This window comes from Calonectris borealis, chromosome 2 (assembly GCF_964195595.1).
Source record: "Calonectris borealis chromosome 2, bCalBor7.hap1.2, whole genome shotgun sequence".
Classification (NCBI taxonomy): Eukaryota; Metazoa; Chordata; class Aves; order Procellariiformes; family Procellariidae; genus Calonectris; species Calonectris borealis.
Genome location: NC_134313.1, coordinates 158,736,280 through 158,753,281, shown reverse-complemented (window position 1 = coordinate 158,753,281; position 17,002 = coordinate 158,736,280).

The window sequence follows — 17,002 nt, the reverse complement described above, 5'->3', positions numbered from 1 at the left end:
GCATGAAACATCTAATAGTGGCCGTTATCAGAAGAAGACAGGGTAATGGACTGTAAAAAGTACTGATCTGATCAAGAAACTTTCTATATGTGCATATATGAGACACAGAAACAGAGAGAAATCTGGGGTTTCTGCTTTTCCTAATTATCTCTGAAATTAATATGGCAACAATTTGCACAGTCTCTCAGTACAGGTGTGATGAAAATGAATGTGTTTGGAAGACAGCATTATAACCTTTCACTACGGTAGGCTTCTGTGAGATTTTTTCATCCATCAAATCAGCTGGTTGAAAGTGCATGCTCCCACTTGCTCCTCTGAGTCCCTGTATTTTCCAGTGTCATGTGGGAGTAATCTGTCAGAGCAATCATGTCATAAAAACACCACAGAGCTAGAGTCTGCCAGTTTGATAAAAGCTGCAACAGGATTGACTAACATGCTGACATAACAAACTTAATATCAGTTGAAGAGCTTAGGAAAAAGCGGAAGGTGGGGGAAGAAGCCAGACAAAAGTAACTTCACTGAAGAGAAAAAGCAGCCTTTAAAAAATAATATTGTTTTGGGATATGCAGCCATATTAATTCTCAATTTATTCTCTCAGCTGGAGCTAAATAATTAGTTATTTGGACCCCATCTTTTGCTCTGTCAAGTTTCTACCTGTGTCTGCATCTCAAGCATTATTTCTGACTGCATGGTATGAGCAGTGAAGAATGTAGGTGGCCTTCAGGAGTGCTTTGTTTTGTCAGGATCCCCTATTGCACGTGCAAATGCAAGTGAATATCATTAGTGATTCTGGCTCGCTACATGACACTGATCATGCAGTGTATTCTTCTCCTGAGTCCTGGAGAAGAAATGAGCTCTGTCACCCCAGAATGGACTTAAAAGCAACACAAATGACTTACTGGAAAGCAAACAGATTGGGGAAAGGAAAGTGAAATGAAATAGAGCAAGTGAGTGACCTTTGAAAATTGATGTGCTGGCTTGAAATTTCCCAGGTAAAAGATACAGCCAAATTACTAAATCTTGTTCTTACATGTAACAGGATGGTCAATTTGTTTGGTCAAATTCAATGAATGTTAAAGCCTTATAAAGCTTCTGTGCAAAAGGATTGGAGGTGACATCAAGGCGGATAATAAAGTTACCCAGAACACAGATCAGTGGCAATTTAGCAATTAGCTCTGTCAGCAGCTCTGGAAGATCTGTAACAAATCATAAGTTTTTAGTTTAATAAAAATATTTAATAGTGAAGGGAAAGTAACAGAGGCGATAAATGTGTTTAAGCATAGAATATTGCCTTCTTATGACAATTACATGATCTGGAGAAAAAATGTGGTTTATGATAGATGATATTCTTCTTGAGACAAAATATTAATATTCTGGCAGGTAAAGAAATATTTGTCTTTTTGACTTTCCTCAAATCTTATAGATCATAACACTGTTGGTTTCAGGCTGGAAATGAAGAAAAGTTATTATGCAAATAGCACAAACATCAGACTGAGTGGAAATAGAAACAATCACTAAAGGCTGAGAAATACAGCAGAAGTATGAAGAACAGAAATGAAACAATAGGGAAGGGAAATTCAGTTCACAAGACATAAGTGCCAACTCTTCGCTATAGAAGTACAATTTAGGTGAGCAAGTCTGAAAAGAAAGGAAGAGAGCTTGGTAATTACCATCTTGTAAGCCCAAATTTGTCAAGTAATATGATATATAGCACAGCCGCAGATAGATAGTAAAGTCACAGTGTAGGGTATTCACGTCTTTAAACTTTAGGCATCTAACTGAAGCACTGAAACGAGCCACCTAAACACCCTACATAGTTAATGGAAAAAACTAGGCTCCTCCAGAGGGCAATCTGAAGCACTTGAGTTAGGTGCCTACCTTTTGCCATTGACTATATAGGCCAGCTGAAGTTAGATGGTGTGAATACCTCCTGAAGTGCCTTATTACAGCATATCCAGGAATATACCTAGGTGCAAGGTAAGGGCATTGCAGGGCACCAATTATGTACTTTAACAGCACATGCACCACTTCTAACAAAGTGGTATTTATATGTAATAGTCACTGATTGTTCTCATGTTACCCTGAGGCTATGCACAGCTGTAATGGAAAGGTGGATATCTTCCCTAAAAAGTCAGGTTAAGACTCTGGCCAGATTTTTGAGACAATATCCGTTCAGTGCAGAAGATGAGGCTATGGCAGAAGTGAAGGGGGAAGCTCCATCTTTTATGATGTCTGAAAATGAACCGTGCTACAGTGAAGGAAAATCTTGTACAGGGCAGAGGCTGAGAGGCCTGCATGATCTAACTCCATCTCTAACTTGCACAGCTATAGACATGTCACGCGGTCCTTTCAGACAAATGGAAACCAGCAAAGGGCTCAAATTTTTACTCTTGTAAGTATATTACTTGTCCTTTGAAAGTATTACAGGACAGGCAATCACAAAAAGAGAAGGAATATATGGGAAAAGGGTTAATATATAGGAGAAGGATTAGTAGGAAAAAATAACTGAAGTAGCATGTACCAAAATTGCAAAACACACTAAGAGTAATACCTGTTGTGGCAGACTTATCCAAACACAAAAATAAACTGCAGCTGCATTTAACTGGTACAGTGGCACTGTTTGCTCACGTTATTCTCTCTCCCTCTCTCTCCAGCCAATCTAGCTCAGTTCAGCAGCAAAACCGCTGAAATTTCTGCTGTGTTTTAAATTACTGAAGTGGTAAATAATAGATATACAAGAACTCAAATTGTTACAAAATAATTTGACATAGCTCTTACCAGCGAGCCTGAAGTGACGGCTTTAGCAGTCTCACAAGATCTAAACAAGAACAGAACCACATAAGCACTTAGGAGTGAGCAATCACTTGCCTGTTACAATTTGATTTGAAGCTGATCTAAAGGAGTAGGTAGCACAATCGGTTTTGAGTGCATGCAGAAGTCTCCATCAGCCTCTTTGCTCCTTGAAGGGTTAATTCCAACAGCAGAGATGCATAAAAAAAGAAATAGAACATTCTTTTTCAGGTACTTGAATTCACAGAAAAATATTAATGGAAGTAAAGCCTGTCTGAATGAGTAAAATAATTCTAATTAGAGTTTATTGTTTTTGAAATACCAGGAAAAAAAGTCTTCCTTTCTCAGCCTTTTTTTTTCTTTTTCTTTCTTTTTCTTTCTTTCTTTCTTTCTTTCTTTCTTCCTTTCTTTCTTACTTTCTTTTCTTCTCTTTTCTTCTCTTTTTTTTTTGGTTGCTATCTTTCAGGAATTTGCTCTTTTCCAATATGCAGTAATAGGAAGTTTTTCTTATTAATATTATACTTTTGGGATTCATGATACAGTAGTGAATGATTTTACCTTTGTTCAGAGGACCATTGTAGGAAATGGGATTGCCTTATCAAAGTTCAATGAAGCCTGATTTTTCATGTTAAATGCAATATGTGTGTCTTGTTTTAATGGTTTACTTCTCATTTTTGCCTTGAAAAGAGGATGGACAGTGTTTGTGAGAGTGCTTAAGTACTTGTCAGGGCCTACGAGTGACTGCATGTTAATTGGCTATTCTGTTTTATGTTACCTTGTGGGTAATGAAGATCCTCAGTACTCAGCCCTTTCAGACTTGAGGTTCTATCCTAATTGACTTTTTGCTGCGCTCAGCATGCGCTCTTAAAATCCACCTGCAATGCTATTCACCAGGCTTACCCCCTAACCCAGCATGGTTAGGATGAAGGGTTCTGTGGCAGACAGCCAGGATATAGCTATTTGCTTTTATACTTGTGGAGAGGACGGGTGCATACCTCACTGGGAGTGTTCATCAAGCATTAGCTGTGCCTAGGTTTACTGAGCGAGGTCCACAGCCAGGCTTAACTTCCATCTTCTCTTTGCTTACCCCAGGCTGATGGGGTGTCCGACACGGCAGTGTGCCCTCTCCCCACCAGCACTCCTGGCAAGCTGAGAGTGGGGTAACCCTGCCCTGCTGCGATCCCAGCTGGAGCTGTTCTGGCTGGATGGTGATGAGGTAAAACCCCTCAAAACATGGGTGCTTGGACGCAGTATCAGTGGTAAAATGACGGTGTGTACACAAGGGTCATAGTACCACTCAATTGGGTACCACTGGGAGCAGGATCCTGGCCTCAGAGCTGCAGTAGATTAAAAAGTGCCGTGTGATGCTCCTGGGCACCTGGAACGGATTGGCTATGTTAAATTGTAACATGGTGCTGATGTGATTTTTGTCCAGGCTAATGACCCTTCTCCCAAACTAATTCTGGGTCGGGTTTGAGAAGTGACATGGGCTGGGGACCGTTTCCAGTGGGCAGTCTGGATGTGGCCTCCCCATGTAATACCAGGGACCGAGGCCCTCTGGAGCAGCTGGTCGGGGGACTCCTGGGCACGTGTCCTTGCTGGGGCATGTGGAGCCTTCCCGGCTTCTTCTGCACACTCAGCCCCTCTGCTGTGTGCTCAGCTGTGTTGTGCCCCTGCTCATAACCACTTCAGGAACTGGCAGAAGGTATTTCCCTGCACACCATTCCTGCAATACCACCCCCTTGCAGCTCTCATCGTATGATGATTGGCATCTCAGCTTGACGGCAAACAACAGGATTTCTGAGTAGGAACAGGCAGAGTCTTCTAATCCTTTATAATTAGCTTTAGGAATACTCGATAAAAGGAGAGTAACACTAGCAAATTGCTGTATTTTTGTGTAGTACTATTCATAGAGCCACATGCTCATAGAGCCCATTGCTCCCGGTAGCTTCCCTCTGTTGCTGCAGGGTGCTTTACACCCATGTGGGGCAGGCAGGGGGTAATGATCTTCCCTCTCTTCCTCATTTCTTTCTTTCTGGGTTGGGGGGGAATGGAATAGCAGAGAACAGGGAAGTGGTGAGGCTGCTGGAGAGAAGAAACACATTACCGGGGAGCAGAGGCAGGGCCTGTTAGCAGAGAGCAAGCTCTGCAGTAAACCTCTCTTTGATTCCCCCTCATTAATATATAGTCCACATACCTCTTGAAAAAAAGTTTTTCAGATAACCCATAGGTCAAGCATATGAAAACTCAGTACTTTTAGCACCATATGTGTACATAGCAATTGTTTTAAAAGGTTGCATAAGCAGAGTGTGTTTCAAGATACATATCAAAAGCATCAGCAAAGCGAGACCTTTAGCTGGTGTAAATCTGTGTCACTTGTATCAGTCAACCATGTTATTTCATTATTTTTTAATTCTAATAATGTTCATCTCTTCTTTCTCAGAGTGCTTCTCTGCAGTATATCCTTTATGATGATTTGACATCTCTGAAGGCATTAACGCTCTTTGGGGAATGTGAATAAAACAACAAATGTTCTTTGTGCGTATTCATTTCTTATGGTTTTATTTTAGCTCATTTCTATCAGAACAGAGCCTAAGAAAGAATGTCTAGAAAGGGCAATTTCCTAACAGTGTTTACATTATGGGAAAATTTCTCTCATTGTGACGCTGCCTGGAAAATTCTAAAGATTGTTTCTGCCTAGGAATAACAACTATATTCCCCATAAATCCTTAGAGGTGGCTCTATGGACTTCTCAGTAAATAATAATACAAAAACTCCATCTCACTGCATCTTACTGAAATATCAAATATAGAGTATTGTCTGCTAATCCTTAATAATTATTATCTTGTTGCCCCCAATCATTATGTTCTGCTATAACTATGCAGTATTCTTTTTTAAAAAAAAACAAACCATTTTAAGTTGCGGTTCCGAAAACTAATAGGCTGAAGGGTGTTTTCCTATTTATTTATGATACTTCAAACTAGAAACCGGATATATTTGTGTCATTTATAAGCATTAAAAAGAATTTTGCTAGGGCAGAATTATTCCTATAAGCCACTGTATTCAATTCCCCCCTTCTTTCCTCCATCTTATTCTTGGGTTTATCGTGAGCTGGTTAGTTTACTGCAGATCTTTTTAGAAGTCCTGTTTAAGGTTTATTTCTGTCTGTGACTCCTCATTCATTTTCCATTATGCTTCTGAAACTTAATTAACTCTTTAATCCTCCTGCTGCTTCCTTCTACCACTCCTAGGCTAGTTTTAAATAACTATGGGTACACTGTAACAAGTTTGTTGGGAAATGGATAGATGTTTCTTTTAAACTGCTCTTCACAATGCCAATTCATTGGGTCATTTCAGCTAAACAGCTTTTAATGATGTCATGGGGGAGAATAGGTCTTTACTCTTTTTTCTGGCAGTCCTGTGTAGGCTTTGCTCCTCCTGGGTGTGCATCGCTGAGGGAAAGCAAGCGCTAGACTTGTACTATCCCTTTCCATGGGATGGCAGTGGACGGGCACCAAGGGCTCCCAGGAGGGACCCCTCTTGCTGAAATTAGGAAAGCCTGAAGTTAGTTATCTCCTTTCTGTTCCCCAAAGCAAGGGGCTAAACTTGATGTTCACACCTGGAGCTTTTACTGGCCCAGAAGAACAGCAGGATATTAGAGATCAATCAGTAGCAGATTTTTAATCACTCTGCTGGGACTTACAAAAATCTGGACAAATACTATATTCTCTCCCCCTAAACCAGTATAGATGGAACAGGAAATTATGGACTTATTCAGTATTTAGAGCACATAGCTGGTTTTGCAAAGGTAGTGTATGCTGTGATATAAAAAAAGAGCTTCAGGACAATGCCTGGGGTCCTGCTGCCCAGCTCCTCTCATCTGGGGCAGCTAGGTCCTAGCAACCCAGTGCTCAGCTTCTAGCAACCCTGCTTGCATGGTAAGGCAGGGGATAGCTGCAGATTCATCATTTGATGCAAACATGTGGCCAGCCCAAGGTCACTGGCTGTTTGCCAGCGTGAGCCTGAGCTGGGCAAATTTTGGGCTTCCCTGCCGTGGTTGCAATTAAAGAGCAGCACTGGGTCCAGATCTCTCCTGTCTAATGAGTGCGTGGGTGTCAGAGCTGCTCTGGCAGAGCCCTTTGTATTTTATTCCCTTACACCCTGGGCTTTCTTCAATGAGAGTAAGAAATATCACATTGAAATTCTGTTTTGAGGGACATGTTGTGATACACACATATATTAATTGTGCCACAGACTGAAAGCTTCATGTCTAAGTGAACAATCCTTTAAAGCATTTGGCAGCAATAACAAGTACCTCAAGGTTATGCCCTATCTCTTTTTCTCTTTATGTCATCTGTAACAACTGTGGACTTTGACATTTAGTTAATTAAATTTGCCCACACTATCTGACTTAGTTGTGCAATTCCTCTTGAGGACGTAATTTTTGAAGGTAGTAGGCAAGAAGAATGGTTAACCTTGATGAGTCGGTTTGCCATAGCAGTATGTTATTCAAGAAAAAACTTAGCAACTTTCATCTATTGTATAAATAATAAACCTCAGGACAGTGCATAGACATGGAATATTTAAAGAATAGCATAACATCTTTGAGGTCAGATATCATAATAAAATGAAATTATCACACAATTGCCACTGCTGCTGCACTTCATCTATAAGTCTCTGCCTACTGCAATTTTCTTTTAATAAATGGTGTTTCTCACTAATTGTAGTTTAGATGATTCCCGTCAGATCTGTCTGAAACGGCTTTTACTGTCTCTGATGCTTTAAATTTCAATGGGGATACGTAAAGTTGCTTTTGAAATTTTATTCTGATACCATATTTCTATAGGTGTTACATTTTTAGTATTGGTATAGTCCAGAGCTGGATCCATGTCTTCCTGTAATTGACCTTTATATCTGCTATTGATAACATAATTTGGAAGTAGTCCTATTTATGTCTATGTAGCCTTCTATTCCCAGAATTTCCTTGCAGAAATTCTACAGACACCCTCTAGTCTGTCCCTGGGCATCTTTAGTACACAGATAGTGGGCTTGGCATGCTACCTGAGCAATGTGTGGATATATGAGGCATTTATGCACTGAAGGTGGGTCTCCAGTTGGGCTTCTAAGGTCATAGTCTTTGTGGTAAGACTGATGTGGTTTTGGCTTTGGAGCCAGAACTGGCAGACAAGACAGAAAAAGCTTTTGAAGTGATTTTTGTTTTACCTCAGCACCTATTTTATCTCATTACCTGAGGTTGTACAGATTACTTTTTTCCATAAAATAATAATAAATTAATATAATCATCATAATCATAATGCCATGAATGACACTAGCTATTTCTCATAATATAGTGATATTACAAATTCATTTCAGGGAACAGAAACTCTGTATAATTTAAACCTCCAGAATCCCCCTCACTAAAATTTTGGTATACAGATTAGAATGAACTCGTTCATGGCTCTAACAATTAGTGGTAGGCAATTTTCCCTTGTACGTTACTCTTACCACCCTTCAGGAACCATGGTTTGATACTTAGAGCTCCATTTCAGAGCAAGGGAGGGATGTCATGGCACAGACGGTAAATTATTGAAGTCCATATGGACAGATAGTAAAACCCAGGGCCAGATTTGCTCCAGCTTTGCATGAAGTGCAGCACGTCTGAAGGCACCGGGAAGTGGTTGTAAATCAGGTAATATTTGGCCCCTGGAAGGTAGCTGTAAAATCAGATGCAGTTGATAAAACGGATGTCAAACTGCATTGTAAATTTAAAGCCAACCTATAAGAATTTTCCTTTAATCAGTGCGTGCCAGCTAAATGTATGCAGGCGAGCAGTCATTCTAAGTCTGAGATTAGGCAGATTGATACCGGCTGTCTGACAAATCTCTAGCATGAGATAAGGCTGGAAGTGGAGGGGAGAGAATTATAAATTGGATGCACCCATTAATGCACTCATTTAAACATGCAATTTAAATGCTAATTGCTGTTAATTCAGCCCAGCACTAGCGCTGTTGTGCTCAACTGTTAGGCAAATACAGTAACCTGGCTGACGGAATAGAGGTAAGGGGCTTGGGAATACAGTAAAACTAAAGCTAGGGAGCAATTCAATATATGGGACATGTTTGTTTCACTTCACATATTATTATACCTTCTGGGTAATTAGAATTAGCTGAATACAGGCAAGAAAACGAATTGTGACCATTCTGTCACTGCATGGTGACCACACATCTTATGAATGATATTTCTCATTTTTGACATTGCCTGAAATCATTCCATGTCTCAAAATATCATGGCATTCCTTATTAAAATGCTTGGACTTAATGACAGAAACAGCTAAGAAGTCTCAAGCAAAATTAAATATTTTATTTAAATCCGAACGGAATGCTCTGGTTGACTTTTTTCCTAAATTTTACCTTATTTTATTTTAGTCTCTTAGGTGAGGAAAAAAGATCAGTTCACAAAGATTTCTCTGCAAAAAAATGTGCGTTAGTCATGACACTGAAAACCAGCTGTTTACTATGATGTCTATACTTAAGTAAATCCCTTGTATTAACTTAAATTGAAAATTTCACTCTGTGAAATATTTTTCAAGTACATCTGCAACCACGTGGTAAATTTAATAAATACTCTAAATGTGTAGTGAAATGTTGCTGATCCACCTCTTACAGCTCAGTTCCTGTTACTCAAAAAGTTACTAATAGTAAAAAAAAAACCAAAAAAAATGCAAATTGCTTGTGGCTGATAAATAGTAAATTTTGTGGGCTGACTTGTTCTTAGTGAACGGTTTAGCCTGCTTTATTGTTAATATAAGAAGTTAAATGTAACAATGGAGGTGGTAGCATTTTTATTAAGCAGCCAGAGTGCAGATTTGGCTCATGATGTGTGTTAATATCATCTCCATATGCCATAAATCTGCCAGGTCAAATTCTGGGCTTTCTGCCAGATGCTGTGCTCAGTTATGTGGCTGTGAACCAGTGGCAGGGATGTAGTTTCAGGGGTGAAACAAGGGGAAAAGTGTTGCCCAGTTTGTTGAAGCCTTATAAAAGCTGGAAGTGATGGAAGGCCCAATTCTTAACTGTTTGCACCTAGGAAAAGTAAGTGTAAAATGCTAAGAGATTGACTGCTATGGCTGGATCATTTGAAACAGTGATATAAAGCCATTGTCAGAAGGATACAGGCACTGCAGTGTGTAACTTTCCATGAAGGGCTTGATTCGAGCCCATCGTGTGAACAGACTCTTAACCGCTTCAGTGACTTTTGATAAGGACACAATTCAGGTAAAGCTGAAGATTTAAAAAAATGACAAAGTAGCCTCCCAGAGAACTTCATATGGGGACAATTCTGGGATTTAAGAAGTGCTATATATAGGTCCATTGCAGAGGAAATTGAAGAGGGGAACTGTGAGGCAGAAGGAACACACAACCCTTCAGAATGGCATCACCATATATTTAACCAAAATTGTATCTTTAATTTATCGTCTTCATTTGAAAGATCGTGGTCTCTGCAACTTATTTTCTGTGATACAGTGATGTTATAGATCAAATATCTCAGCCACTGTTTTACTACCGAATGGCAGTATAATTTCGAATGATTTTTTAAGGCATATTGCTGTTCATACCTTTTTTTTTTTTTTTCTCCAGGAAGTTTGAGAGGAATTGTAAGTTGGGGGGATTTGTTCAAAGGTGAAGGGGATATGAGATTTTAAATTGCTTGGCTTATTGGTAGTGGTTTATCTTAAATTGTGCTGCTGCACTGTATTTTTAAATTATGTCAAGGGCACCTAGACCATATGGAATGAAAGGAAAATAATGATTTAAGAGTGTATCTATCTATTGCAAGAACGTTCTCACGATGTGTCAGCAGAACCACATGGTCTGCAGTATCCAAGAGAGATGATGGGTCTAAAATAACTGGTATGAAGAAGTGATGGTTAAAGTTGTCACGTGTCTACAATTGGGCACTGAAATCCAGCTCCAAAAGCTTGTGAAAGGAATGTCTGGTTCTTGCTGATTTGTGACTACACAACACTTCTAATGCCATCCTGATATTGAAAAAGGATTTCAGTGATAATGAAGGTTGTGTCAGGAAGTAAAACATTTGGCCTTGTCATGCATTTAAAAATATATATGCTCCTGCCTGGAGTCACTGGCCATTTTTTCATAGTACTCTAAATTTTTCTCATCAATGGGAGATTACAAAAAGTTGATAACTTTTGAGATAACCTATACAAAAAGGGAGTTTTTCAGAAATACTTTCATAACTGATTCTTTAGAACATGAATCTGGATTAGATGCTATAATAGGTGTCTTCATTTGTTTTAATTTATGCATGTCAGTAGTTCTGCAGTACTTACTGGCTCTTTTGGTAGTAGGCTAGTACATTAAATGGCTCCTGCTACTTTCCTTCCTTAAGTATTTTTTTCAGATGCATTTTACGCAGGTTAGTAGAAAATGTTTTCTGAAATCTATGTAGAATTATGTGCCTTGCTTTATCTGAGCCTACTCTTTTAGTAGTACATATACTCAAGGAACTCAACTAAATATGTCTCACAGCAGTAGTGAAATGGTTCTCTGTGTCATAGCTCCCACAGAGAAGAGCTCCACGGTAGTCATTAGTAGTATAGGAAACATCAAAGGTAGCAACTGAGACCTGAGCCTTCCCTGCAAGAGGAAATCAAAGCCCAGTGGCTCTACCACTGCTGGCTATTTCAACAAAAAGCAGGCAGTTTTAAAAATGATCAGTAGGCATTGAAATGGCAGGATAAGTAGTAGTGAACCATCTACATAGAAGATGTCATTTCTGACCCAGGAGTTTGGCAATGGGTTTGTATGGGAGTGGGTTTTTTCCAGTCTTCATTTTTCCTACGTTTTTCTTCGGGATCTCCAACTGAGGACAAATAGTGAGGCTAATGCAAATAAAACTAAAATCTGAAATACAGGTGGGTGTGAACTTAACCTATAGGTGCAGAGTGGTGAAATTAGCTGTCGTGAAACCAAAACACCAACCTTCCTTGTAAACCCATGCATCAGTAATCTTCCTTCCCTGATCCTGTCTGGAAGTCACACGTGATCTGCTGCAGACCCTTTTTTCTAAGCAAGTTTTTGGTGACCATCAATAGCTGTTAGACTGAGAGGGTGAAAGCTGACACACTCCATGGAAGTCGAAACACCTACAGTTGTCTCACTTTTGCTGTAACACTTTGCTAAAACACTCTGGATTTCTGTGGGGAATCTGTGCACTATTTCTTACACTGAAATCTGCAGTGGAAAACCAAACAGTGGCTAAGCAGAAGCTCAGAAGAAGCCAATAGAGACTGAAAAATAACTCCTGGGCCTAATCTTGCATACAGTGTTCTCAATGAGGCCAGGCTCCTTAACAGGTCACAGGAATGAGGGGATTAAGTTGTTTTTCAGGAGAAGGGCTGAGATGTTAGACAGAGGCAAGTGGTTCTTTTTGTGACTCTTGACCGTCCTCACATGACATATTTTGCAGTGCCACATATTAAACTGTTTTAACTTCCTAAAGACAATTTCAAGTTCTCTTGCGGTATGAAATAATAATCAATTCTTCCCTGAGGAAAATGATCTTAACCCTCCAGGCCTATCACCGATACAGAGCTTTACTCAGTTAGCTACAAAAGCTTTCAGTTAAGCAGAAGGTACTGTACAGTCAGTAAGTGGAAGGAAAAATAGAAAGCTGGAATCTGAAAGCAGAAAGGAACAAGTAAGTGTCCTCACAAAAGAGGAGTGCAATTGAGAGTCAATTGTCTAGAATAGTACTTTGGGCATCCTCACCTCTAAGAATAATGGGGAGAAGCAAAAGGCTTTTAGCACTCTTGGGAGGTATCACACCACAGCTTACACGGTGCATTTATGATTATTTGTGTTATGATAGTATCTAGAGCAGGAATAGATGATCTCTGGAGTGCAGTGCCACAGCCTGGTGCATTTTGAATGGCCTGAGGCAGGGTCAGCCCAGGCTGGGAGCTGGGGGACATAAGCTCTTGTGAAAGACCAAGGAGACAGAGGTTCCCTCCTCAAGGTCCGAGTTTGGCGGAAGTTAGGGCTGGCTGCTCAACAGAGGCTTGCCTCTTTAAGAGGCAACATCTCCTTGCTCTCAATGGGCTCCTCCCAACAGGCTCAGGTTCTTATTCGAGACAGAAAAAGACAGCTTTGCATACCACCTGGAAATTGTAATAGTTTGCTTGTTGCCTTAAAATACAAGACAAACCGCCACAGGGGAGATTGGGCTGGACCCCTGACCCAAGACACCTATTCCACAGTGGGCAATGTTAGTTGGGGCATCAGTGCTCTCAGCATGATGATGAACTCACACTTCATTCGAAATGGACACTGGAAACTTGGGCAGAAAGACACAAAGGCCCAGAACTGCTGAGTAAGTAGGTTTCAGGGATTTTGAAAGCTGTATAAGACTTGCCAAAGGTTTTACAAGTGTCCCACTCTAATATTAAAAACAGAACCTAGCTTTCAAGCCCTAAATTAGACCATTAACTCCAGCTCCATGTATTGCTAATGTCTCTGCTCCTTTGTGGAATATGCAGAGATTACTTCTGAGCTGACCTTTTAAACAAATCTTTTGGAGTAGCTTTCCACAAGCTCCATATTTTGTGAAAATATTAAGTAAAATAAAACAAATAGTTAAGTTTCTCACTAACTGGCATGTTTCAGGAATTATTAAAATAGGACATTGAATGATTCCTAAAATGTATTTTTCTCCTACCTGAAAGCTAAAGCTAATAGCAGATAATAAGAATCCAATGTGTCCCATTGTTAGCTGTCTCAGTAAAAGCTGCTCCATTTGCCCTCCAATCATTTCTTTAATCACACTTGGGAGAAAATTGCACATAGCTGGGTTCATTGAAACATGCTGTAATGTTTTGTTAATTATGTCACATATAACACAGCAGGCCAAATTTTTGAAAGGAATAAGAGGTGAATAATCTTCCTGTCTGAATTTTGCTAAATAAATGTAATACCTAATCTTAGTAGTGCTTGCCCAGGGGTTAAGCCCCTTTCTGGGCCATATTCTCACCTGTGCTCCTCACAAGCATAAATGAAACGGATATACCCTTCCTTTCTTGCTATGCATTTTATTTTCAGGGAGACCAATTTTCCCACCAGTACTGAATAACATTTTATACAATAACAAACTTATTTTTCATCTTATGGATTCTTGAAAATGTCCATACTACAAGATCGAGAAACAGAAGTGCAAATCTGCAAATCAATGCCATGCTTGTTTTAGAACATGATTAAGGGATATCACTTGAGGTGATACTCCACCTGTGGTAAAACCAAGTCTAGAAGGGCAGAAAATTGGGATGCGGGCCCTAAGCTGCCTGGCTTTTTGCTTTTGGTGCTGTGAGTGCAGCTACGGCACTGCAGAAGTAGGGCCATGCAGTATTGGACTTTCTAGTTAAGGTCCCTTTGCCAGCAGGGATCAACTCTTTGCAGTATGGACCTGTCAATAAATACATGACTTCCCTTATGCAAGCTAGACAACCATCTTTCTGTTACTTTGATATTGACTTTGGTGGGTTTTTCCTTGATGCTTTTGTCCTCATAAAAGACAGTTCTACTCTTTGTTTACTTATCCTGCTCTGTTTTCTAGTTCCTTGCATCATTAAGTTGCTGGGGTGCATCTTGGCTGCAGAGAAAAACAATGACGTCCCGCATCATGTGCTGGCCAAAACCTGCAAGAGCAGCTCTTGCTGACACCAGTGTTACAATCGCACATCTGGTGGCTCACATTGCTCTGCTGCCCAGCTGAGCGGACACTCTTTGGGAAATGAACAGACTGTGAAGTGCTATCAAGTTTGCATTTCTGTCTCTCCTCAGCTATTCCCCTTCCATCCCTCCCTGCCTTCCCTCCCCTTCCCATCTTGCTTCTGGCTCTATCCACAAGCCTAAACCCAAGAAGGATCAGAGCGATATTAAAGTTTCTTAGTTTCACTTAAAATTGCATTATCGGTCTGCTGAACGGGATGTGGTAAAACAGCAAGGGACTGAAAAATATGTGGTGAGTGCAAGCAGGGGATCAAGGGATTAGTAGGGAATAGGAAACAAAGCAGTTTGAAAAGGAGAAAAATCCTGGAATGAGCTTCAGGGGAAAGAAATCAGCCAGAGGAGCACTGTGTTGTGAGGGAAGGTGCCATTAGCCAGAGGAGATAAGCTCAGGAAAAAGATGTATGAAAAGAAAGAAGATCAAAGGAATTTGATGGGAAAGAGAAATATGGTAAAAGGAGTAATAATTATATGAATAGTTCAAATATGCAGAATAAAACAAAGACACAGAAGTGAAAAAGATTACACAGGTAATAAATATTTAGGATGGCTATACTGGGGGACAGACAGTTTATATGTGGACACAACCCAGGGAAAGTAAGGGAAAAAGAATGGAGTTATAAAAGAGGAAGGAGAAAAGGAACGGATAAAGAATTTATGTTTACACATGGCACCCTGCAAGACTTGATTTTACACATTCCGTTATGTATTTAAATAGGCTTTGACACTGGGAAAAAAAAGCAACAGTAATTTGTAGGTCTTACAAATCAAATTCAACATACAGTAAATGCTGAAATACTGCAGTGAAGATCAGTGTTAGAAAATAAGGTTCAAATGTACGAAGAAGACGCTGAGCAGGACTTTCCTTCCTGAGTCAACCCCTGCACAGGGTATTTAGAAAGAAGCATAGATGGCTTTAAAATTAATTTTTATGTCTATTTTGACATTTAATTGAAGCAATTTCTTATGTAAAAGTTTGATTTCTCTATCATACAACATTTATTAAAGTTTAAGCAGAGCAATTTGAAATGTCAGGATAATAAACCATGAAAAATAAGAATAAATATGCAGCATCTCAGGTTTTATTACAGACTTACATGGCTATGCATTGGAAAAAAGTGGTATGAATAGCTGTTGAGAGAAGAATGTGGAGGCTGGTAATCAGATCTGGAACTGCCTGCTGATTTGGACGTGAGATAAATATCTAAGCACTACTACATAACACTAACCAAAAACTCACTGAGTTTTGAACATTGCAGTTATGAGTTTAAGCAGGTCATATGTGTACAGAGATGCTCCTGCTGGCTGGAGAGCGTTTCACAGAGCAGGAGGGAGTAGAAGAGTACATGCAATATGGAGAGTACGCCTCCTCAAGGAGGAGAGTGATGTTGGTTGGTTGCAATCAGCTAGCAACTAACACAAATTTTTTAGTCTTTAAATTTATTAAAGCAGCAAAAAAAATAAATGTCTATTCTTCATGTTATTTGACTAAAACTTCTATAAACTTAACCATGCCCTTGAAGTCATGTGAGAAATTAAAAGTGTTATTTCTTTGCTACAATTTTACCTTGAGTTATGTAACTCAGATGATTGGTGGCTAATTTTGACTTAAAATTACTACTGAAAATGGATTAGAAGAAAGGTTGAAAAAATGTTATCTTTAAAATGACATACCCAAATTATCCATAGTATACTGATATCCTTCTCTCCCCGGCTCTTGATATTGAATTCCTTTCCACCTCCACCCTGTATTTCCCAGATGTGTTCCCTCCTACCTGTCGAAATTCTGCTCTGCTTTCCACATGGCTCCAGGCATGATTTAAACCTATTTGGTTACAGAACCACTTGATCTTCTCCCATTCCATATATATGTATGCCCTGCCAGCTCTTCAGAAATTGGGACCTGCAGAGGAAAACAGATACATGGCATCTTGTGCTGGAGGTAGTGTATTGTAGAAAGGGTGAAACTTCCTACCTTGCTTTCATCCCTTAGGATGCTTGCTTGTGTCACTGTGGCCTTTCTAAGCTCTTCAAATAGGGAAAGTACCTCTCTTGACTCTCTTGAAAAGACAGTATAATTAAGCTTATAATCAGAAAACTGATCTGCAATTAATAAAATTCAGTGTAGATATGTGATTAGGAAAATAGGACTAAGCTTAGAATATTTCTCACCTGCTTGACTTTTGGTAGCACATAAAGGCTGGTCCAAATCACATAGAGTCACATTGAATTAGAAGTATTAGAAGAAGCTTTAAGCTTAAGATTAGGCATCTGGCTGTAAGCTTGTATACGGAGATCAAGCCATAGAGCTTAGAAAGCAATTAGCTTGTCCTAAAATATATGCTTTTATCTGCTTAACTCTCTAGACTCTGTTTGTACTGACTAGGACCTTGGAGCTGCCTGGTGCCATG